The sequence below is a fragment of the Musca domestica genome, unplaced genomic scaffold, assembly GCF_030504385.1.
Source record: "Musca domestica strain aabys unplaced genomic scaffold, Musca_domestica.polishedcontigs.V.1.1 31, whole genome shotgun sequence".
NCBI classification, from domain to species: Eukaryota; Metazoa; Arthropoda; class Insecta; order Diptera; family Muscidae; genus Musca; species Musca domestica.
In genome coordinates this window covers 1,526,466-1,550,760 of record NW_026712309.1, presented here as the reverse complement: position 1 = coordinate 1,550,760, position 24,295 = coordinate 1,526,466, and the positions used below count along the sequence as shown (strand labels likewise).

At 34.8% G+C, this 24,295-nt stretch overlaps 1 long non-coding RNA gene across 1 annotated transcript in view; it reads right to left on the bottom strand.

Annotated features, from left to right (window-relative positions):
* Nucleotides 1–18,200: 18,200 nt before the first annotated feature.
* The window catches only part of LOC101900233 (uncharacterized), a 329,862-nt gene continuing 323,767 nt past the window's right edge, over nt 18,201–24,295 (bottom strand). Inside the window, exon 14 of the long non-coding RNA XR_009342681.1 lies at nt 18,201–18,257. This is a non-coding gene — a long non-coding RNA (uncharacterized LOC101900233). The remainder of the gene's footprint in view (nt 18,258–24,295) is intronic.

Sequence of the window (24,295 nt, the reverse complement as noted above, 5' to 3'; positions counted from 1 at the left end):
TATTTTATATATTTTTTTCTGTGCTTGGTATGGAGATTTGTAGCAGCGACGTCAGGTCGCAAGTGTATTTATTTATTACTTGTTTTGACAAAAGAGAGTTATTTTGCCTTGTAGTTTTTTAGGAATAACTCATTATTTTCAGACTTTTACTAATGTTGAAGGTATTTATTAGGCATTATTTTTGGATACTTGTAATTTCTAGGGCATGTTGTTATTATACGGAAAGTGGCACATACGACTACAAAAATAATTTAATTTTTTTGTACGTTTTTAAAATAAAAACTCATTATTTTCTAGCTTCCTTGTAATGAAGATAGTATGTAGTTGTCATAATTTTTGCCCCTTGGTAATAAATAGAATATGTAGTTGCCTTTATTTCTAATAATGAAATCCTATTTTTTTGCAAATTGTCTGATAGAGAATATTTAAATACTATACTGACCTCAATTTTTCCTATCCCAAAGATGGATGCAGTCTGGTTCACACTTTCAGCTCCCATTAGGCTGCTACGGAACAATGTTCCAAATGCCCACATAATGCTATGCCTGTATGGCCTCGATACCCGGACTTTTGAGTTTTTTAATACATTAAAAGGATAATCGAGACGTGTTCTTTGCTGTTGCTGCTATTGTTTAACACAATTCAATATCGATAATAAAAATTAAGCATAAAAATCGACTTTCTAAAGATTTGAACAGCAGCGGCAGGCAAAACAAACAAAAACAATAAAAGCTGGCATATCCTTTAAAAGGCTGTGGTGTTCAATTGTTGGTTAGTTGGTTGGTTGGTTGGTTGGATGGCTGGCAGTGGTGGAGTGGCTGTTTGATGTTGATGCGGTTGCTGAAGGTAGGAGTGTGTGTCAGTGTGTGTGTGTGGAGCTGGTGTTTATTTGGCCAACATGATTGTGGTTGGCTGCCTGGCTGGCTGGCTGGCTGTTTGGTTGCTTGTTGTTTGATTCGTTCGTTGGGTCGTTTGCTGGCTGTTGGTATTAGTTGGCAACCATAACAAATAATTTTTACTGCAATGCGACGACGATGAACTGGAAACGGAACCAAACGAAACAACAACAAAAAATAAAAAAAGAACAAAAATTGAACGCAACCAACGAAGCGAGTACAAGTGTGTGTTTTATTTTAATTTTTTTGCGTTGTTGTTATTGTTGTTGGCTTTGATGTTGATTTGGTTTAATTCACAAGTTTTTTTTTAATGTTAGCATAAGATTTCGTTGCACACACACACATATAGAAGTTTAAAAATAACAAGAACAAAATTCAAAGAAATGAAGAAAGGAACACCTAAATTTAAAATGAGGAAAAAATAAGAACTGTTTTTTGTTATCCACAATAAACTAAATTGAAGGATGGAAGTGCACTCTAGCGAAGAAGAAGAAAAATAACAACTACACAAATCACTTAAACAAAACTTTTAACGGCCTAGAGGTTTTTCACACATAAAAAGTTGAATAAGAGAAATCTAGGAAAATCTAGGTACGTCAAGACGTCCAGTAAATTATATTGTTTTATAGGGACTTGGGTAAAAAAATGTTTTTTGTCATAGAAGTTATTTTTAAAATAACTTATGGGGAGAATATCCCAGACAAAAACAAGGGAACTGATGAGGATTGGTGGTTCTTTCCGAAACCTAGGTTTTCCCTGCGTTACCCCCTGGTAAACATTACGATCGTTCTCCACTAATAAACAAACGTTGTTTTTATAAAAACAACAATAAAGGGATAAAGCCTGACCATTTTGCAACAACAAGACACAAAAATAATTATCCTCTACTCTCTGGGCTCCTTAAGGTTATATGAGCACGGGAGATCTTTAATCTTCAACATCTACATATTGTTTTCGAATCGGAACAAATTCTGTAAAATATCAGTCTGGTTTGCCGTCTACGCATATGGTCCTAAAATCCCATCTTCGCATTGCACTTACTTTGGGTACTAAAAATTTGAGGTTTTCGTTTTATGAGGGTTATGATCATTCGATACCGGACGATATGGTCCAATATTGCCAATTTTTGGTTTAGATTGAAACAAATATTACTATATATGTTTATTAATTTTATTTTTTAAGTTTAATTATATTTTTATATTTAAGTATTTTTACGAGAAAATCTCGAAAATTATAGTAGAAAGCAAGTGTCCACGACTCCGTCTGCGAAAATTTCACCTTATATTCTAGATTCGTTCCAACAGTTCGTGATAAAACTTATTAATACTCAAAATGCACAATTGATTCAGTTTTGTATTTTTTTTAAATCAAAACTTCATACGTCGTATTTTTTACCTTTGAAGCAAAAAGGCTTCAACAAATTTTACTTTGAAGTTTACCGAGGAGGATGTTAGCAAAATCATTGAACAATGGACTCACATTCAAAATTTCTGCTCAAAAACTGTCTCCATATGTAAACCCTAGAAACCAACAATGACCTCAATATCAAATTTCAGAATTCCACCTCTCTCCATTCACCCTATACCATATTTAGTAATATTTAGGTACGCATATCAAAAACAATTTATATCTCTCCATCCTTGACACCAAAAGTGTTTAAAAATTAGAACATTTTGATGTATTTACAATAATTATAGCACATATTTCCAAAACCACCTCCATGTCTCAATTCAAGATACCAACAGAGACCTGAATATCATATTTTAGGATTTCAGCTCTGTAATTTCCCCTATTACTTTTAACAGCTGTCGGACGTGTGGCTTATACCTGACAGCATTCTGAAATTGGTTGCAGTTTTTTCATCTCACCCTGTAGTACGCATGTACAAAACCAGCTGCTACCACTGACACCGATGGTGATATCCATATCAAATTTTAGCTCTATTCCTTCACCCAATACCAAATTTAGTACTATTAAGTACTTTTTGTACAATTATAGCACACATTTTCAAAACCACTTCCATATCTCAATTTTAGATACCAACAGGAACCTCAAACTCAAATTTGAGGATTTTACGCAGTACCAAATTTAGTACCATTCAAGACTTTCGTAGAAGTGGAAACACCGCGAAATCTCAAACACATATACCAACAGTAATCTAAATATCAAATTTCAGTAAAGCGAAACCACCTACATATGTCCAGTCTACACATGAACAGCGACTCTTATACCAAATTTGAGATTTCAACCACTATCTGCTTTAAAATTCGAATTTCCAAGAACCCTTTCGTACAGTTCCTAGCTACTCGTCCGACAGCTGTTAAAATTATTCCAGTGACAGCTCATTATATTGTTTACAAGCGAACAAAAGCATTTTGGTGAGAATTTCCCAGGAAAAAACTTATTCGTGATGGAATTTGTGCGAGATAGTGTGATTTCATTTCATTTGTCCACAAGTGGCTATCGTTAGAGAACTCCGGCACTTATATGTGAATAAATCTTTTGTGTCTCGTACCATCGCTCGATATCGTGATACTGGTAATGTAGCCCGATGTCAAGGAAGTGTACGGAAGAAAACAGCAATATCAGCAGAAATGGTTCGAAAAGTAAAGAAGCGACTTGATCGAAACCCGCGTCGCAATGGTCGAAAAATGGCTCGTGAGCTGAACATATCGCAATATTGCATTCGGCTAATATTGAAAAATTAGCTCGGGGTAAAGCCATTGAAATTCCAAAAAGTGCAAGAACTTACACCGCAACAGAAAGAAAATAGACTCAAAAGAGCTAAAGAGTTGCTTCGCTTGGCCGAAAGTGATGAACTGCCGAATGTGGTTTTCTCCGATGAGAAAACATTCGTTGAAATGATCGTGTTTACTTGCCAAAGAGGTCAGCTGAAAATGTGCACCTTCGTTTGGCCACCAGAACTCAAGCGCCGGCCATGGTGATGGTGTGGGCTGACATAACAGCCGATGGTCGCTCTCTGCTCGTATTAATCGACCGTTGCGTCATAATAATTGTCGAATATTATTGCGAAAATATTCTGGAGGGTGTATTAAAGCCTTTGGAACCATGGACATTCCAACAGGACTCAGCACCATCGCACTTAGACGCGCCACCCAAGAATGATAACAAAATGCGCTCAGCGCCACCAAAATCTATGAATACAAAGTGTGCTTTGGAAAGCAAGGTTGGCACTAAAAAATACCAATGCATCGATCACCTCAAGCAAGCGCTTCGCCGGAAATAGACCAAAACACCGCAGATCAACATTCGGGCAGCGTGTGACGGTTTCATTGGCGGTTTGTAGGCCATAATTCGTGCCAAAGGTGACCAATTCGAACAAATCAAAACTTGGTCTAAAATTTGATGCTATTTCCGACATTTTTCCTTTCATTCAATAAAATTTTTAAAAAATATATAAAAATTATGACCATTGACTTTGTTGCAGTTTTTTTTGTCTCAGTCTGTATAGACAAAAATGTGACGATGCCACAAAATTTTCAATGATGAGCTGATATTTTCTTAATCTTTTGTAAAGATGAGAGGCAAAGATATTTGACTTATGCAAAAGTATTAAAAATATTGAAAAATTATAAAATTACAAACCACTAAGTTATGATAATAAACCACGATGAAGGGTGTGTGTGTTTGTCACAACATGGCAACACCAAAGTTGTGCCTTGTATTGTGTAATGTATTTTCACACAATTATTAATGTTGACGACGACCTTAAAGAATTCGCGATGAAAACAAACGGAAGTTACCGAACATTTCCATGCATTGGTATGTTGACGTAGTGCACAACATAATTTGGATCTTAAGGACAACTGCTTCAATGCGATAAAAAGGGTAAATAGTATAAATACATGTGTGTATGAAAATGCAGTGTTTGGGCATTATAAATATGTTTTTGCTTTGATTGAAAGCAGTGCGCTAAAGAAATTAAACGGCAAACAGGGTTATTGTGTTAGTATTTAAAGATTTTGTTTTTTTTTTTGACAAAATTGGAATTGTTTGTAGAAAGTCCAAAAGAGAGGTACGAAACTCAATTTATTTTGTCCTAACTTTGCGTTGCGGGAACTAATGAAAATATTACCTTAAATGCTTAGCTATGTTAAAACACTAGGAGAGTGTGGGCCTTGGAATGAGCCAAGAGAAGACTCTCTAGTATGGGAGGAATTTACCTTAACTCTTTCTAGGGAGAATAACTTAGTGTGAGAGTTACAGGGATTTTCAACATCAAACACCAAGGACAAAAGTGCGAGAACCTCTATAGAAGAGACAATAGTTTATAGTTAGATATGCTAATATGAAACTAAAAGAGTTGATGAAAAAATAGAAAAAAAGAGCTCGAAGCCGTTGAGACACCTAAAATGTCTGTGGAAAGCTCGAGGTGATCTTGAATTAAACGTCCTCGACGCTTTAAGTTTGACAGAGTCTAATTTTTAAAAATGCTCTCCACCAAGTGCCGAGATTTTGTAGTTGAACGGTGTATCTAATGCCTGTTCTTAGGAATTTGCTACACTAAATCAAAAGAAAAATATAGAAAAATGTGTAATGTTGGGATCATATATATATATTTTTACAGAGTGGGATGATATACGATACGGACTTCAAATGCGATATTTCAAACAATTCCATTGAAAATGTTGCCAAAATCTCAAAATATTGAGCCAAAATCTCAAAATATTGGAACAATTCTATTGACAAATGTGGCAAAAGTCATTCAAATGCCGACTATCGTAGAATACCGTTAAATGAGGGCAATACGAAAACGTAAAACTTTATAAATAATTTTCTGGCAAGGATAATGGTACCCATTGAGAACTTTATCTAGAAAATTCTGTTGAAAATGTATCTAAAATCGTCTAACTACCTAATCTACACCACAATTTGGACCTATATAGACAGTTTTTTTTTGAAGGATGTTTTCTGTCTGTTGGGAACCCTAACGATCAATTTATAGACAATTCGATTAACAATATAATTAAAATTCCGATAATACACTACTTTTTTTGTGTACCGTATTTATATTGACCATATTCGAAAATCCGCCCACATAGGTATGAGGTACTAAAATGGAGACGGACTTTGATAGCTTGATGGAACAAGCATACTTCGCAGTAATCGAGATCCAGAATGTTGTTAGTTGTTTGCGTAGTATTTTTCAGGGATGTATCTGCCGATTTATCAATGAGCTTTTTGCTTGGTTTTTTGATCTATTAGTTGGTTTTGAAATGGGTACGTAACCAATTCGAGTTTTCGAGCTTTTTCATCTCCTCTTCGAAATAGGTTACAAAAAAGCAGCTAAGTTTAAGCCGAACTTTTAATACCATCCACCATTTGGGAGGAACTTTATTTTTTTTTAACTAGTCCATCGAATAATACCGCTTAAATGAACGGTTTCATTATGGGGGCTATACAAACACATTATCTGCATAATTTTATGTCATCGGCTATAGAACCGATTGATACCGAACTTCAAATATGAAATGTGAAACAATTCCGATGAATAATTTTGCTAATATCATCAAAATAACGAAAAAACTGAGGTACTGTTAGGTGTGGGCTATACGAAGACGTGGACCTGCACAGACAATTTTCTGTCATAGGCTGTAGTATCCATTACGAACTTCAAATACCAAGTTTGAAACAATTTCGGTGAATAATATCGTTAAAATCATCCAAATACCGAATATAGGGAGGTACCGTTATATGGGGGCTATACGAAGACGTGGACCTGCAAACAAAAATTTTTGTCATAGGCTGTAGTACCCATTACGAACTTTAAATATGAAATACCCTTTTGGGCAACAATTAACTTGAAATCGGATAAAGATATACATGGGAGTTATATTCAAATCTGATCCGATCTCGATAATAATTGGCTAAGGTATTTCTGAGTCTTATTTGATATATAAGAAATCGGATGATAATGGAAGCTATAGCTAAATCTTAACCGATTTTCACCAAATAGGCTTTAGTATCCATTGTAAACTTCAAATACGAAATTTTTGAACAATTCCGGTGAATAATGTCGCTAATATCATCAAAATACCGAATAAAAACGGAGGTACCGGTATATGTGGGCTATGCGAAGACGTGGATATAGACATTTTCTCTCGTAGGTTGTAGTACCCATTACCAACTTCAAATACAAAATTTTTAACAATTACGGTAAATTATGTAGCTAAAATCATAAAAATGCCGAATATTGTCAGGTACTGTTACATATGATCTATACGAAAAGGTGGATCGACATGGTGGATCGACAAAATCCACATGTGTGCAAAATTTTAGCTAATATTTCAATTCGTTCAAAAGATAGCGTGATTATAACAGAAAGACCGACAGACAGACACACAGACGGACATCGCTAAATTGACTTAACATTTTCCGCTGATTAAGAATTTATATAATTGGTTGCGTCTGACATGAGTACAGTGTGTTGGACGGTATACAAATTATATTTAAAAAAAATTCTTAATATTCTGTATAATCATCACACCCTTTGGACCTATATCGTTGTTATATATGGCTTTAAATTAATATAGGCTATTTTTTAATTCTTAGGTAAGTCAAATATGTTTAAAAAACAATATTTTTATTTTTATTTCTTTTGCATACTTTCATGGTTAACCCTTCTTAAGTGTCAAATACATTTAAAGAAAAGCAAAAATAATAGCAACAACAAGAATATTAAAAGGACATCAGAAATCAGTATATGTATGGATGTAGGTACTATGCACCACAAAAATAAGTGAGTGAGTCCGTGTGCCTCTCAAAATTGACTTTATGCTGCTTACATATGAATGAATAACGGAAATGCAGTTAAATGCACCACGTACTGACTGCCTGACTGCCATTGACGACATCATTGCCACTGCCATACCACGACGACGACAACTACGGTTATGCCAGCCAACACAAATACAAAGACATGAGCATTGTTATAAATTTCATTGTTGTTGCCACTCTTTTCTTCGTGTGTGTGTGCTTTCGTTGTTTTTGTTGTATAATAAACTTGATATGGAGAAACATGTCTTTTTGGACAAGTTTATTTCTTTCTTTTTTTCGCCTTTGCAGTTTCGCCAAAAAAAAAAAAAAAAAAAAAAACGAAAAATAAAGTCAAACAAAAAGTATCCTTGCTGCATTGAGCAAAGGAAACAAATTATATAAAATACGTGTAGAATCGCTCTTGACAATGGCAGCAGTGGCTGTCTCCGAAATAGCTATGGGTCTTTTGTTGAGTTTTTTTTATATATTTTTCTAAATATAGAATAAAAAACTCGACACAAATATAGCTTCATACTCCTTCATAATTGTGTTCATCGATGCATACCGAGTTGTTTGGTTCTGGTTTTGTTGCTTTTTGTCGTTGTATTGGTTGGATGATATTTTCTTGATTTATTCTCAATGCTATTGTTATTTTCTATTATTGTAGTCAATTGTGTGTTGTTTTTCTTGCTTATATTGTCATGATTTGCTAGTTTTGCTTTTTACCATCTATGCGCTTTGTTGCTTTGCTGTATCCAAAAAAAAAGAAATGCAAATTTTCCAATTTGCTCATCAAATTCATGGCATGGCATCTTCGATACAAGTGGAGCACTTGTTAGCTGAGATAAGTTTTTTTTTGCAAATTGTTAATTTCAATTTATCAAATATCATAGTTCTATTGGCCAATTTTATGTTGAGAGATAATTTGTAGCAGCAACGAATAAGCAATATTAAAATGGGGTAGTTAAGTATACGCCACCGTTTGCCATATGGGGGTTTGCCACAATTAGATAAAATGTGTGCTTCAATGAAATATGCAAAATCAAGAAGATTTTAAGAGTAAATAAGAAACATTTCTTTGGCGAGAATGATAGTAAATAATAGATCCATGTTAGAAATCGTGTCTTAAAACACGGTTTTACAAAATTAACGCTTGATGAACAAATCATGTCTAGCGAAAATTTTGTAGCATATCACTACTAGTGATGAAAACTTTTTGCATCGCTAGTAGACAAAAAATAATAACCTGTACATTATTAGCAATCTAAAAATTAAGTAAAAAGGTGTTGAGTTCGGAAGTGCCAAACTTCTAAAACTCTCTACCTTTTTGGGAAGTTAAAAGTGTTAAAATGACAGTATTTGAGCGGGGTATATTTTAAAAATTATTATTACTAACTTAAACAAGTAAAAAAGCAGTAAGTTCGTCAGGGCCGAATCTTGAATACCCTCCACCATTTGGAACGAATTTGAAAAATTTTAAATAAATAAAATCCGTTAAAAATTCTGTTAAAATCTTAAAAATACCAAATGCAGCCGTTATATTGGGGTCTATACGAAGACGTGGACCTGCATAGGCTACTGTTGTCACAAGTCGTTGCAATATTCAAATACGAAACTTCCGGAGGATAATGTACCTAAGATCGCCAAAATGCCGAATATAGGGAGGTACTGATATGTGGGGCCTATGCGAAGACCTGGACGTGCATACACAATTTTGTGGCATAGACTGTAGTTCCCATTACGAACTCTAAATAAGAAATTTAAAACAACTCCGGTGCATAATGTTCCTAAAATCTTAAAAATATCGAATATCGAGGGGTACCGTTGTATGTGGTCTATACGATATCGTGGGGCCATATAGACGTTTTCTTTTGGGGGGTAAAGTGCTTAAAAAGAACTTCTACTATGGATTTTATGACAATTCCATTGAAGAATGTAGCTAAAATTATCAAAATTCCGAATATAGGGAGGAACCGTTATGTGGGGGACAACAAGAACAAACCTTGATATTTCGAATATTTTTTTTTCAATAGTCCAATTATAGGGTGAGATGAAAAATCTGCAACCAATTTCAGACTACTGTCATTTCTAAGCCTAAGACAGCTCATTATATTGTTTACAAGCGCACAAAAGCATTTTGGTGAGAATTTTCCAGAAAAAAGTTATTCGTGATGGAATACAAGCGTGATAGTGTGATTTCTTTATATTTGGCTAGAAAACCACAAGGGGCTATCGTTAAAGCACTCCAGTATTTAAATGTGAATAAATCTTTTGAGTCTCGTACCATTGCTCTTTGCCGTGATACTGGTAGCGTAGCCCGACTTCAAGGAAGTGGACGGAAGAAAACAGAAACATCAGCAGAAATGGTTCGAAAAGTTAGAAATCGACTTGATCGAAACCCGCGTCGCAGTGGCCGAAAAATGGCTCGTTAGGTGAACATATCGCAATATTCCATTCGGCAAATATTGAAAAATGATCTCAGGGTAAAGCCATTGAAATTCCAAAATGTGCAAGAACTCATACCACAACAGAAAGAAAATAGACTCGAAAGAGCTAAAGAGTTGCTTTGCTTGGCCGAAAGTGGTGAACTGCCGAATTTGGTTTTCTCCGTTGCCCAGAAGTTTGTAAAAAAAAATCGTGTTTACTTGCCAAAGAGGTCAGCTGAAAATGAGCACCTTCGGTTGGCCACCAGAACTGAAGCGCCGGCCATGGTGACGGTGTGGGCCGCCACAACAGGCGGTGGTCGCTCTCCGCTCGTATTAATCGACCGTGGCATCAGAATAAATGTCGAATATCATCGCGAAAATACTCTGGAAGGTTAATTAAAGCCTTAGGCACGCACCTTTTGGCCGCAGACCATGGACATTCCAACAGGACTCAGCACGCCACCCAAGATTGGTTACAAAATGAGGTTTTAAAAATTTCGTTTTTGAAGTTCGTAATGGCTACTACAGCCTTTGACTGAAATTTGCTTATGTAGGTACACGTATTCTTGTAGCCCCGGTATAACGATAACTCCCGATATTCGATATTTTGATAATTTTAGCTGCATTATTAATCGGAATGGTTGCAAACATTATACTTGAAGTTCGGAATCTATACTACAGGCTATGACAAAAAAAATGTCTAATGAAGGACCACGTCTTCGTATAGCACCATGTAAGGGGTTTGGTCATATGAGAGGTATTTTTGAACTGATTTTTTCAAGTTTCTTTAAAATGGTGGATGGTATTAAATGTTTGGCCTGGCCAGGAACTTAACTAATTTTGTACTTCATCTCCTGTTAAATTTAAAAAGAACTCCAATTTTATGTTTTTTACCTTTTCTCAAGCATATTAATTAAATTATGAATACTCCCATGCAACAAAATTTAATAATAAAAAAATAAAAAAAGTATTCTAATACATCAAAAAAAAAAAAAAATAAAAAAAAAAACATGTAAATATTATGTCTCTCTCTCTCTTTCCCTTCTGTAAACAAACATGTTTTACCTTTCTAACAAAGTCAAAAGGCTGCAAAACCACAAATAAATTGTTAATCAATTAATCTAACAATAATAACAATTTATAATTTTAAAGCGAGTTGTTTGGTGGCTTTAGAGTAAATATTAGTGACTTTTTTCAATTTTTTGTGCGCCCTTAAATTGTGTGTGTGCGTGTAATTAGATTAGCTTATTATTTATTCCCTGTCAATGGGCATGATGATAATAATGATGATGTTAATGATGATAGTGTCATCAACTATTGTCCTAATATTTATTCAATTCTTATCAATTTATTTGTTCAATTGATTGATAGACAAATAATCATGAGATTGTATTTTTTTGGGATTTGAAAATGATTTAATTGTTTTTCATTTAATGGTGTTTTTGTTGGTCTATTTCATATAAATAAAAATAAATAATTAAATTACCACGCATGTACACACACTCTCGCACACATACGCATCGGCCGATGAGCCTTGTGTGTACGCATAATTTAAGTTGATTTCATAATGACCGCTAATTGTTGGCTTAAATATGCTAATAAAAATTGCAATAATTGTTAAAATGCAACCGAACCAAATACCAACAATAACAGCAACAACAACAACAGAAATTTGCCAAAGTCAAAATTTTACAAAAAGAAATAAAAACAATAATAATAAAACGAATAAACAAACAAACGAACAGTGAAGTGAACCGAACTGTATAACCAGTAAAACCATTCAATCGTTTGACCAAAAACAGTCAGACCAACCAACCAACCGACCGACCGTCCTGACCAGCCAAATAGTCAGCCATTGTTTTCATTTTGGCCAAGTTGTTAAACATTTTTAATTGCCACACTCCCGCGTAAATACCCCCATTTCCCCCATATTCAAGTATCCCCCAAAAGAAAGGGATGATAATCACAAACTATTTGGAGGGCGAATAAGTGATAATTGTTCTGTTGGATGTTTGATGAGAGGGGGAGAGAGAGCGGACGAGGAGAGGCAAATGTGTGAGGGAATGTGGTGCCATTTGTGGAATAGAAATTTCATTGCTGGTCAGTGATTACGGCCATAAATACAAATGTTGTTTTTCTTTTTCTGATAAAAACAAAACTAATAGCAAACAATTGTTACAACATGGCATCGTGTATATGTGTGTGTGCGTTTGCATGTGTTTGTATTACCATGCAATGATGATATGATTTGTTTTCAATGAATTTTGTATCACAAACTCATATCATCGAATTGGGAATAAGAAAAAATAAAATCCGAAATTAAATGATATTTTCAATTCATGGACATTGATGCCACATCAAATAACCACACACAAACACTCGGATACGTACACACATGTGTTCATATGGATATTGAAATTTAAATGGTTTTTATTAATTGTTGATGGATTTTTTTATTTTGGCGATTGGTAATTGCGGAAATTGAATTATTAATGGGTGCATATCTTTCGGAAAATTAATAAGGAAATTTCGGGGTTTCGAGTTAAAGTGGCTTAAGGATCATAGGGCACAAATAAATTACGCGATTAAGATGTTAAAATAGCCTGCAAAAACTATTAAACTATGAGAGCCGAATAATCCATTAAAAGGTTATGAGCACAAAAGAAGTTCTGTGTTACCAATTAAATTGGAAATAATAGGTTATTCTTATTATACCATTGTCCGGTAATAAATAACATCGGCACATATCGGAGGATAATAATAAAATACAATAAGTTGATGATGTACCAACAAATAACTTGGTAGATGTATAAGCCGGATAAGTCATTAAAAGGTAATGTAAACAAAAAATCGTCTACATTACCAGCACCCTATAAAATGTTAAGAAAACTAGCTCCTATTATTCATTAGCCAGTAATGAATGTCGTCGCGACAAAGAGTGTGAGTCCCTCGGTAAATGGAAAAATATAATAATAAACCAGTAATGAAAGTCTTAAAGTCGGGCGGGGCCGACTTTATGATACCCTAAACCACTTTGCTAATTTAGTAGAGCTCCACATAACAATTAAAGTTTTTATGGGAGAATTCAGTTATACACGCTATGATTATAATTATAATTTAAAGTTCAAAGAACTAAATATGCCGAATCATCTGTATCTTTTAAATTCGGACTTGTATTGCCATTTTGATATATATGGGAGCTATATCCAAATCCGAATCGATCTCGATAAAATTTAGCAAAGGTATTTCCGAACTGTATTTGATATATTTCCCCAAATATTGTTGTTACAGAGTGCTAAAATAACAAATTGCATGAACAGTATATTTTGGAGCTATAGCTATATTGAACCGATTTCGATCAAATTAGGCATACTTATTTTCAGACCTAATTTGGTTGTATGTGCAAAATTCCATACTATTTGGGCAAATCGGATGAAGATATAAATGGCAGCTATATCAAAATTTTTACCGATTATCTCCAATTTCAATAGGGTTCGTCCTTGGGCCAAACAAATGATTTGTGCAAAATTTCATCTGGATCGGGTAATAAATGCGAACCTTACTTTGGTCACAAATATAAATGGACGGTCATGTATAAATCGACTCAGAATGTAATTCTATGCAAATCATCAAAAGAAACTTTGGGTCTATCTCGTTTTCTTTTGCCTGTTACAAACAAAAGTAGCTACGACTTTCGAATTTTTAGGAGACCCCATTATTTTTTAATGACTGTTTTTGATAAGTAATGTCAAAAAATAGTCGTCTGAGTATTTTAAGCAATGAGGGTCTTGGTGCCGTTTCTATGGCAAAGTCAAAAGAGGCCAAATCTAACATTGCTGGACTCTGCAGCGGATCAATAAAATTCATGTTCACATCAGGTCTTTGGTTGTAAATATTCCTGTGTGGGCGAAGCACCGCGAGGAATGGTCCGCTATATCCCAAAGCTATGATTATTCAATATTTTAACGCTTTGTGGGGAGGTACTATAAGGATTCACAACAGATCTTGTGTCGATATAAATATTAGAATGTGTGGAAACAGAAGACAATCGGATGCTTATTACTAATTTTTATACCCTACATCATATAGTGGTAAGGGTATTATGTCTTTGTGCATTCGTTTGTAACATGTAGAAGGAAGTGAGGATCTTTGAGGGACTACATGGAACTACTTTCTTAGCCGATTTATGTATGTCAGTCCGTCTGTCCGCCCGTCCGTCTGTTGATGTATTTTTGTGATATAAATGCAGGTCGCATTTATTATCCGATTGAAATGAAATTTTCACAAAAAATTTTTATCCGGCCCAAGGACGAACCTTATTTAAATTGATGAGAATCGGTTCAAATTTAGATATAGCTCCCATATTAATCTTTAACCGATTTAGGGCTAATTGTGCACCAAATGGCTAATATCAGACCAAATGGACTGAGTTTTGGCACTTCTGACGGAATTCAGACTAGAAACAAGCACATCAATTTTTTGAGAATCGGTTCCGATATAGCTATAGGTCCCATATATATTTCATACAATTTGGAGTTTTGAGATGAAAAAGTGCAACCAACTTAAGATTGCTTTCATTTCTAAGCCACTCGTCCGACAGCTGTTAAAATTATTCCAGTGACAGCTCATTATATTGGTTACAAGCGTACAAAAGCATTTTGGTGAGAATTTTCCAGAAAAAAGTTATTCGCGATGGAATTCAAGCATGTTAGTGTGATTTCTTTATATTTGGTTTAAAAACCACAAGTCTTTTGTGTCTCGTTACCGTGATAATGGCAGCGCAGCCCCACGTCAAGGAAGTGGATGGAAGAAAACAGCAATATCAGCAGAAATGCTTCAAAAAGTAAAGAAGCGACTTGATCGAAACCCACGTCGCAGTGGCCGAAAAATGGCTCGTGAGCTGAACATATCGCAATATTCCATTCGGCAAATTTTCGAAAATGAACTCGGGGTAAAACCATAGAAATTCCAAAAAGTGCAAAAACTTGCACCGCAACAAAAAGAAAATAGACTCAAAAGAGCTAAAGAGTTGCTTCGCTTGGCTGATTAGAAAACATTCGTTGTCCAGCAGTTTGTACACAAACAAAATTATCGTGTTTACTGGCCAAACAGGTCAGCTGAAAATGTGCACCTTCGGTTGGCCACCAGAACTCAAGCGCCGGCCATGAGAATGGTATGGGCCGCTATAACAGCCGATGGTCGCTCTCCGCTCGTATTAATCGACCGTGGCATCAGAATAAATGCTGAATATTATCGCGAAAATATTCTGGAGGGTTTATTAAAGCCTTGGGCACGAAAACATTTTGGACACAGACCTTGGACATTCCAACAGGGCTCAGCACCAAGAATGGTTACAAAATGAATTTCCTCGCTTCATTTCCAGCGCACAATGGCCACCAAAATCTCCGGATACCAATCCGTTGGACTATTGTGTCTGGAGTATTTTGAAAAGCAAAAGCAAGCAATTCGAATGAATCTAAACTAATTCTAAAATTTGATGCTATTTCCGACATTTTTTGCTTTCATTTAATAAAATTAAAAATGTAAAAATTATGACGTTTGACTCTATTGCAGTTTTTTTTATCTCACCCTGTATAGCTATGTTATTTGATCAATATTGATTGATCAATTCTTATTTTTCCATTAAATAATTTTTTCTAATAACATTTTCTATAAAATCTAATTGTTTTTCCAACACACTTTCAATACCATGACCTAATGCTGTTTACAATTGCACCTACTCTCACACACCCTCGCAAATTGTTTGATTGTAAAAATATTCATAGGCCATTTGAGTCTGCCAAAAAAATCTATACACAAAAAAAAAAAGAATAAACAATTGATTTATTATTTCATGTGTGGCAATTATTTTATTTTGTTCAATCAATCAAACTTATGCCCTCAATTTCATGCATTTCACACATTTTCCACTCACACCTTTCGGCTTCGACTTCAAATGAAATGCATATTTTGTTTGTTAAAGCAAAGAGAGAGATTTTCCTATCAATTTTCTCCTCCTCCCCCCATTTCCACCTGCCCCCTTAAATGTTTAATAAAATATTTACAAAGCTTGATATTTATTTTGGCCTTGTGATGGATGCATCAATGTTTGCACCTGACAGAGTTCAGCAGACGGGCGGTCTGACACAATCAGACAAATACGAACAACACACACAGAATTGTTTCAAAAATTCATTTGGAATTTTGCTATTTTCCAATTACCCCCTAAATGAATGATCCAAACAGCCAGCCAGCCAACCAACCAACTATTCCATACCATCTACAACAATAACAACAACATCAACAAAGGTAGGTAACCATAATAATAAGCAGCACAAAAGCAGCTTTTTGTAAATAGTTGAAGCGTTCCAAATTCGCATTTATTCAAATGAATGGATTTTTAATTTCACTGTGTGCATCTGGTCTTGCCTTCAAAAAGGGAATTCGTCTGCTTTGCTCAGCTCAGCTAGCTTTTGTTTGATACGTTTATCCTTTTTGCAATTGTTGTTTCCTGGTTTGCCAATTGCTGGGGGTGGAGGTTAAGTGTTTGATCCTCTTTGTTCAGTTTCCTTTTGATTTTTTGTTTATTGCAACATCTGCATTGGCATGATTTTTATTCGAATTTAATATCATCTTCATGGCATGGCCACCTGACCCGATAATGAAGATGGAAATGAAGTTGGACATAATATTAAATAAGCCAAAAGCTGTTAAGAATATTGCAAAGGAGTATTGTCAAGGATTATTTGCTCATGATTTTCTTCACGAAAAGGTAATGAATATTAATGGGGTTCAATTGATTAAATGGAAAATTTGCAATGTTGAAAGTGTTTGGAACTCTTTACATAATATAACTTCAACTAAAACTCAAATATCTTCGATTATTACAGTTGGGAGGTTGTAATGAATTCTTGGTCATTAGATAATATTTTATAGATCAGAGTGTTCTCCTTTTCTCGGTTTATCTTTCATGGATGGAACCCAACTGTCTTTTACGTTTGGGTTTTCAGCATAGAACATCCATCCTGTCAAATGTATAATAATGTTGTCTGCAGAGTCTTCCGAACGAATTGAAGTAGATTGATACAATTTTACTCAAATGTATATTATGTCTGCAGGGCTTCTGGTATTGAAAATGGGCCATGTAGATCCACGTTTTGGTATAGCCCCTATAAAATGGTACCTCCCGATATCCAGTATTTTGATGATTTTAGCGACATTATTCACCGGTATTGTTTCAAATTTGGTATTAGTTTAGTTTGAAATGGATACTACAGCCTAAGACAGAAAATTGTCTGTGCAGGTCCATGTCTTCGTATAGCCCCCATATAATAGTACCTCCCGATATTCGGTATTTGGATGATTTCAGCGACATTATTCACCGGAATTGTTTCAAATTTGGTATTAGAAGTCTGATATGGATACTACAGCCTGTGACAGAAAGATGCCTGTGCAGGTCCACGTCTTCGTATAACCCCCATATAACGGAACGGTACCTCCCGATATTCGGAACTTTGTTGATTTTAGCAACATTATTTACCGGAATTGTTTCAAATTAGGTATTTGTATGAATGCTACAGCCACGTCTTCGTATAGCCCCCCTCCCGATATTCGGTATTTTGATATTTTTAGCGACATTATTCACCGGAATTGTTTCAAATTTGATATTAGAAGTTTGATATGGATACTACAGCCTATGACAGAAAATTGTCTGTGCAGGTCCACGTATTCGTATATCCACCATATAACGATATTTCCCGATGTTCGGTATTCACCGGAATTGTTTAAAATTTGGTACTTGAAGTTCGTAATGGATACTACAGCCTAAGACAAAAAACTGTCTGTGCACGTCCACGTCTTCGTATAGTCCCCCATATAACGTTACCTCCCGATAATCGGTATTTTGCTGACTTTAGATACATTATTCACCGATTTTTTTATGTTTCTCATTTGAATATTGGAATGTCTTATCCCAAAAGTTACCTATGCAGGTCCATGTCGTCGTATAGACTCTAATATAACAGCTACATTCGGTATTTTTAAGATTTTAAGATTTTTTTTGATGCGAACATCAATTTAGAATTTTATTAAAATTATTTTTCTTACCGATCTGTTGCATATATGAATTTTCACGTTCCTTGAAAGCGGAATGGGCGATCTGCAAAGATAATATAAAGGAAAGACAATTTAGAATTTATTTGTTCATAAACAAACGCATTTGACAAGTTAAAAAAATATATATAAATATCTTTGGCTAAGAATGTGTTGTGGAACTTCAAAGGTCCTAAAATCGGCTGGTACCGCTATGTGGAGTTTATGTCAAATCGAGAACCGATATTAAGCATTTTTTCCTATGGTAAATATTCACCTCATTAAAAGAATATCGGTTACAAAATGAAACTAACTCGTTAGAAATTTGGTATTGAAACCTTTTAAATATCACGAGTCACAAGGTACCGGCGCAGGGGTCCTGTATTAAAAATATTCTGCAGGATAGGTTGTTTATATCTTGAAAACTTTAAACCACAATTTATATTAATTTGTTTAAAGAAGGATCTGAAATCTTTAAAAAGTGGAAATTCAACTACGTGCAAGTCAGATAAAAGGAGATTTAGCAAAAATGTTTGGTATGGTGAAATTATGCCTACTAGCATCCCTTAATAATAAAAAAATATAAATATTTCTATCAACATGAGGACATTTGAGAGGTATCATTAAATAGAGAGGTATCATTATACATAAATTTGGGCCGATGTAGAAAGTTTCAGTGGGTGCCAGGACACACCGCTATGGGGTGACAATTACATTGATGTTACGATAACTGAAATAGACGCCAGAGCTGGTGGTGAACCACCTCTGGATGGTTGTTTAAATGGCTCGAAAATAAATGAAGACGTACTCTGCCCTAACCAAATAATTATACACTCATATAAGCTGAATTACAGCTGCAGCGTTTTCTAGGCGGAGAATCTTGCAATAAAGAAGGCAGCCGGAATGGTAAGAGAACTGCGCAATAGCATGATAGGACTGTGACTATAAATGTTGATGGTCAAGCGGCCCCTATATCTATCAAGTCAAGTGCCATTAAATCGAGAGCCAATCTTGATATACCGATTGACACTATCGATAAGCTATTATGTCAGCTGTTTGAAAAGTCTCTCATCGAAACAGCTGGAAGTAGATGACACTTGGAAACCGGTTGCAGGGTACCTAAGCCCATCTGGCTGATAATCTCGAGAAGAAGACCAGGCTTCCTTCTATAACTTGGCGGATCTGATCTAAGAGTAGTTGCAGTCATATTAATTGGCCACTTCAGTATTAGATATCTGACCTCAAGATGGCATGACAGTGCTCCTGACTACTGTAGGCTATGTAAAAATGGAGAATAAGTAGATACGATTAATTATATGTCTCTCCCATCCTCAACAACTTTATTCTTCCTACGATAAACACAATGGACCAAATGTCTCCAAGTGAAGCAGATACCGACTCCCGTGTAGCTGCGCATTCGTACACCAAACTAACAGGTGAACATGTACTATCTATTAGTCCTATCTAAATACAACGACATGCCAAATTTAAACGATATCAGGCATTCCCTTTGCTCAATATGAAATTCTTATGTTTTTATACCCTCCACAATTCTATGGTGGTCATTACGTTCGTACCTCCTCGAAATACTTATGCCAGATCTAAAAAAGTATATATTCTTGATCAATGTAAAATTCTAAGTCTATGTAGCGATATCCGTTTGTCTAACCTTCTGTCTATTCGTCTGTCTGTTGTAATCACAATATCTTTTGAACGAATTGAGACAGAACGCTAAATTTTTGCACACATATATAAGTAGAGAGGTAGGCACGTTAACTTCGTAAATGAGCCATGTCGTTTCACGTTTTCGTATACCCCTCATATAACATTACCTCCCAATATTCGGTATTTTGATGATTTTAGCGACATTATTTATAGTATTTGAAGTTCGTAATGGGTTTGCCTATGGCAAAAAATTTCGTCTGCAGGTCCACGTCTTCGCATAGCCCCCATATAAATGTACCTCCCGATACTCAGTATTTTCATGATTTTTCCGACATTTTTCACCGGAATTGTAACAAAATTTCGTATTTAAAGTTCGTGATGTGTACTACACCCTATAACAACATGTTTCGTATGCAGGTTCACGTTTTCGGATATCCCTCATATAACGGTTTTCAATCTACACTACCACAATCTAAAACTACCACTTAGTTGTCGATTTATTTTTTTTTTTTTGAAAATTTTTAAGTTCCTCCCAAAAGGTGGAGGGTATTAAAAGTTCGGCCCGGCCGAACTTAGCACCTTTTTTACTTGTTTTTAAATTTATCAAGTTCCTTCCAAATGATTTGGGGTTTTAAAAATTCGGTAAGGCCGAGCTTATGCACTGTTTTACTCGTTTATTTTTGTTTTAAATTTGAAATTTTTGTTGGGAAGGTAACATATTTGGAGGATCAATATTGCTCATCTCCGAACTGAGTTTGGTAAAAATATTATGATGTACAAAGTTTGCGACAAATCGAATTTAAATTCAAGACCACGAAGATGATTTCGATTCGATGTGGACAATTTCATCAAAGGATGTGGTGCTGTAAGCGTGCTCGTGGTTGCTAATTGGCTGATATTATCCATCATTATTAGCGGATTTTTTGTTTGTTTATGAAATAATCATCGGATCAGTTATTTGAAAATATGAAATGCGAAATATATTACATCAAATCTGTCGTTATTGTTATGTAGCGATTCAACCAAAACCTAGACTATTTTGCAAGGAGGATTTTTTTGTATAAATTACCCCCAGTTTCAAGGCAAAGATCTACCACAAATGAGGAGGTGCCTTTATAGGGGGTCTGTAAAAACTATACCGTTCGTGGTTAAAATTTAAAAACTAATTAGTTTAAAATTTCTCAGAAACCTTAAATCAGACCCCAGCAGAGAGCCGCACATTTATGTTCTCCCAATTTTGTTACACTCTTATAACAGATCTTTAGCCTTATTAAAGGCACGCGTGCCTGCTTTTGTCTAGCCCTGTCTTAAATAATAGCTAAAATCAGTAAATGTCTTGGGAACGTAAGCCAAAATCACATTTGTTAATGACTTTTCGCAGATGACGTCTGAAGCTCATGTCGTTCGATCTTTATTATGTAGCAAAAATTCATATTCCAAATAAAGGGTTTTCGAACCATTTTTCGGCAATTGTAATTACTTAGAAATCAACCAACCCATTGTTCTTACAAGGGCATACAAAGTTAGGCTAGGTCGAAAGTTAAGAACTTTGTTTACTTGTTTTTTTTTAATCTAAAATATTTTTTGGATGCAACAATGTCCGGAATCTTAAAATTAAAAATTGTAAAATATACCAAATATTGTGTCGAATGTTTGTACTATTTCTATAAGGTAGAAAAAGAATCCTACATATTATTCTGAAATACTTTTTTATTACTATTTAACTGCATATTTATTTTGATATGCAAAAATACTCCAAAAAATTACTGTATTCCTATTCAAATAACTGTCCTACAAAAAAGAGAAACCAAGAAAAACTATAAATCTAAACATTAGCCCATTATTCCCATTGTTCTAGTGAATTTTCATCTGTTAACCAAAAATGTCCAATTTATGTGAAATATATATATTTTGTTGCTTTTCTTTCTTTCATTGTTTTTCTGAATCTATGTATCTTCATGTTGCTGTTTCACCAAGAAGTGGAATAAATTTCAACTTTAATAGAAAACTTCTCAAGAGGAAAGACCAAAAAAAAAAAAAAAAAAAAAAAAAATGTGGAATAAAAAATATGCTTACTTTGTAATTTATGTAAAAAAATACCAACTTGTCATAAATTTCTGGCAATAAATTTCTATTTGTTTTTATTTCATTCACAGAAGAAAAAAAAAACGGAGAATATAAAAATCATAGCGGATTTTTACTATTTTTTCCTGTGTTACATTCAAGGCAATCTTGCAACCACAAACAACAGTTGTGACCACAGAAGTGGGAGGCAGTGATGAAGCCTATTCCTGCTTCCCTTTCTCCAAAGCAGAGAAAAAGAAAACAAAATAAAAAAACAGAAAATAATATACAATGGAATTCCACATTACTAACAATTCTTAAATCTCAATCTTCAAAAATGTTTTTTATTCCCAGAAAATTTGTCATTGTTTGTTTATTTCTTTTGCTCGACTTGCTTTCTTTGCTTTGCCAGGGAGCACTCAAAATGGCATAAAAATCCTACAAATATTGTAACTGCATTCCAAAATGGGAACATTTACAGAAATTCCAACATTTCTTCATTCATAAGTTGCGGATAGTAATATTTATTGTGTAGAATAATATGAATTGTTTTTTTTTTTTTTTCTTAGCATAAAAAGTTATAATAATAAAAATTATGTTAAGCTTGTTATTTTGAAATTGTTGTTTACTTGAGAAATCTTTGCAGATTACTTACTTAGGTGTGATTACAGAAAAATGGAATTTAGATTAATTTTTGGGAAATTTTCAAAATTTAACAATACATTGATGTCTATTAGCTTATTTGAAAAAAAATTCTATATGAATATAAGACTGGTTGACATATTGTTGATAATTCAGACATGCGTTTTGCTTTTAAGTTTGTGGTTAATTGATTCATCGAAGTTTTGTTGGAAAAAAAGTTTTCAAATAAGAGGTTTTATTGTTTTGGCGTGATAGGGCGTTTATGAATAACCAACTCTCAAAGTGGCTACCCTAAATTCTCGATAGCCTCACATCTAATTTTTCACGTCGCCCAAAAAAGAAGAACTCCCAAGGTGTTAAATCACAAGAGCTCCGTGGCTATAAAAGGTCGATTACACATTATGTTAGAGTCATATGTAAAATTTGACTTTTTCATTTTTTATATTTTACATTTTTGTAGCATACTTTAAGGAGCTCCCAAAAATTTTTGAATTTAAAAGTAACGCTTTACTATATAATCTATATGTTATACATTACTATGAATAAACTTGTATAATATTCGTTCGTTCGTTTTCTACTAATAAACAAACTTTGTGTTTATAAAAATATCAATAGTGGGATTAATCCTGACCATTTTGCAAAAACAAACTTGTATAATATTATTATTATTTTTTTTAAAAAGGTCACTTTACATATGACTCTAACATCATGTGTAATCTAGACTTAAGTGGTCAACTCTTACGTAAGAGCGCAATAGTTTCGTTGCTTGTATGGCGTAGCGCCGACTCGTTGGAAGGAAAAGGTGCGGTATTATCTGGACCAATGACTTCTAACACCGCCAAATATACCGCTCCAGATGCGACCATTTTGCCTGGTGATGTTGAAATGGGCCTCATCAGTCAGATAATTTTTCCATGAAACTTCAAGTAATTTTCATACATTTCAAGTATTCAATCTGTAAAGAAATGACGTTAAAGATGATCAACCTGTTTGAGTTGTGGACTTTATATACCTCGAGACCCAAGTTAGAGATATAAAAACTTGGCTAGCAATTATGTACTTTTGGCCAACCTGTGGATAATGATGGAATCTACGTCTGAGAAAAATGTTTCTGTCTCCCATCTGCCAAATAGCCTTTGTCTCTTGTTAGATAACATGGGACATCTGCTTTTATCTTTTCTTCATCTTCACACACTCTACAGTAGTCAGCACATCGTTACCCCATTTCGAGGCCACATATCACCCATTTTGAGGCCAGATATCAATATGCCCAGCACTATTTCTAGATCGAATCCACTAATTGAAGGACGGAGGCAGGTATTTTTCGTGAAATTGTTGGCCAGATGGCCCTAGATACCATGCAACGGTTTTCATCATGCCATCTTCTTCCAGCTTTTTCGATGAGGACCTTTTAAGACCGGCTGACATAATAGCTTACAGGTGGTTTTATAGTCTCTCAATTGATCAACCAATTGAAGACCACCTCTTATTCGTCAGCCATTTTATTCCCTACTACATTGCTATGTGCTAGGACCCTACAAAGCTTAAAAGAGTTCATGTATTTCCAGAAGGGCTTTTTTCAAGAATGACTCTCGATTTTGTGTTTTAAGGTCTGCCTGACTATCGGCATTTATGGTTCTGTTATGCTATTGTAGAGGTCTCTTACCATTTCGACTGCCTTCTTCCGCCTGAGAGCGCTACGGTTGTCATCAAGCTTAAATGAGCCCCTAATGA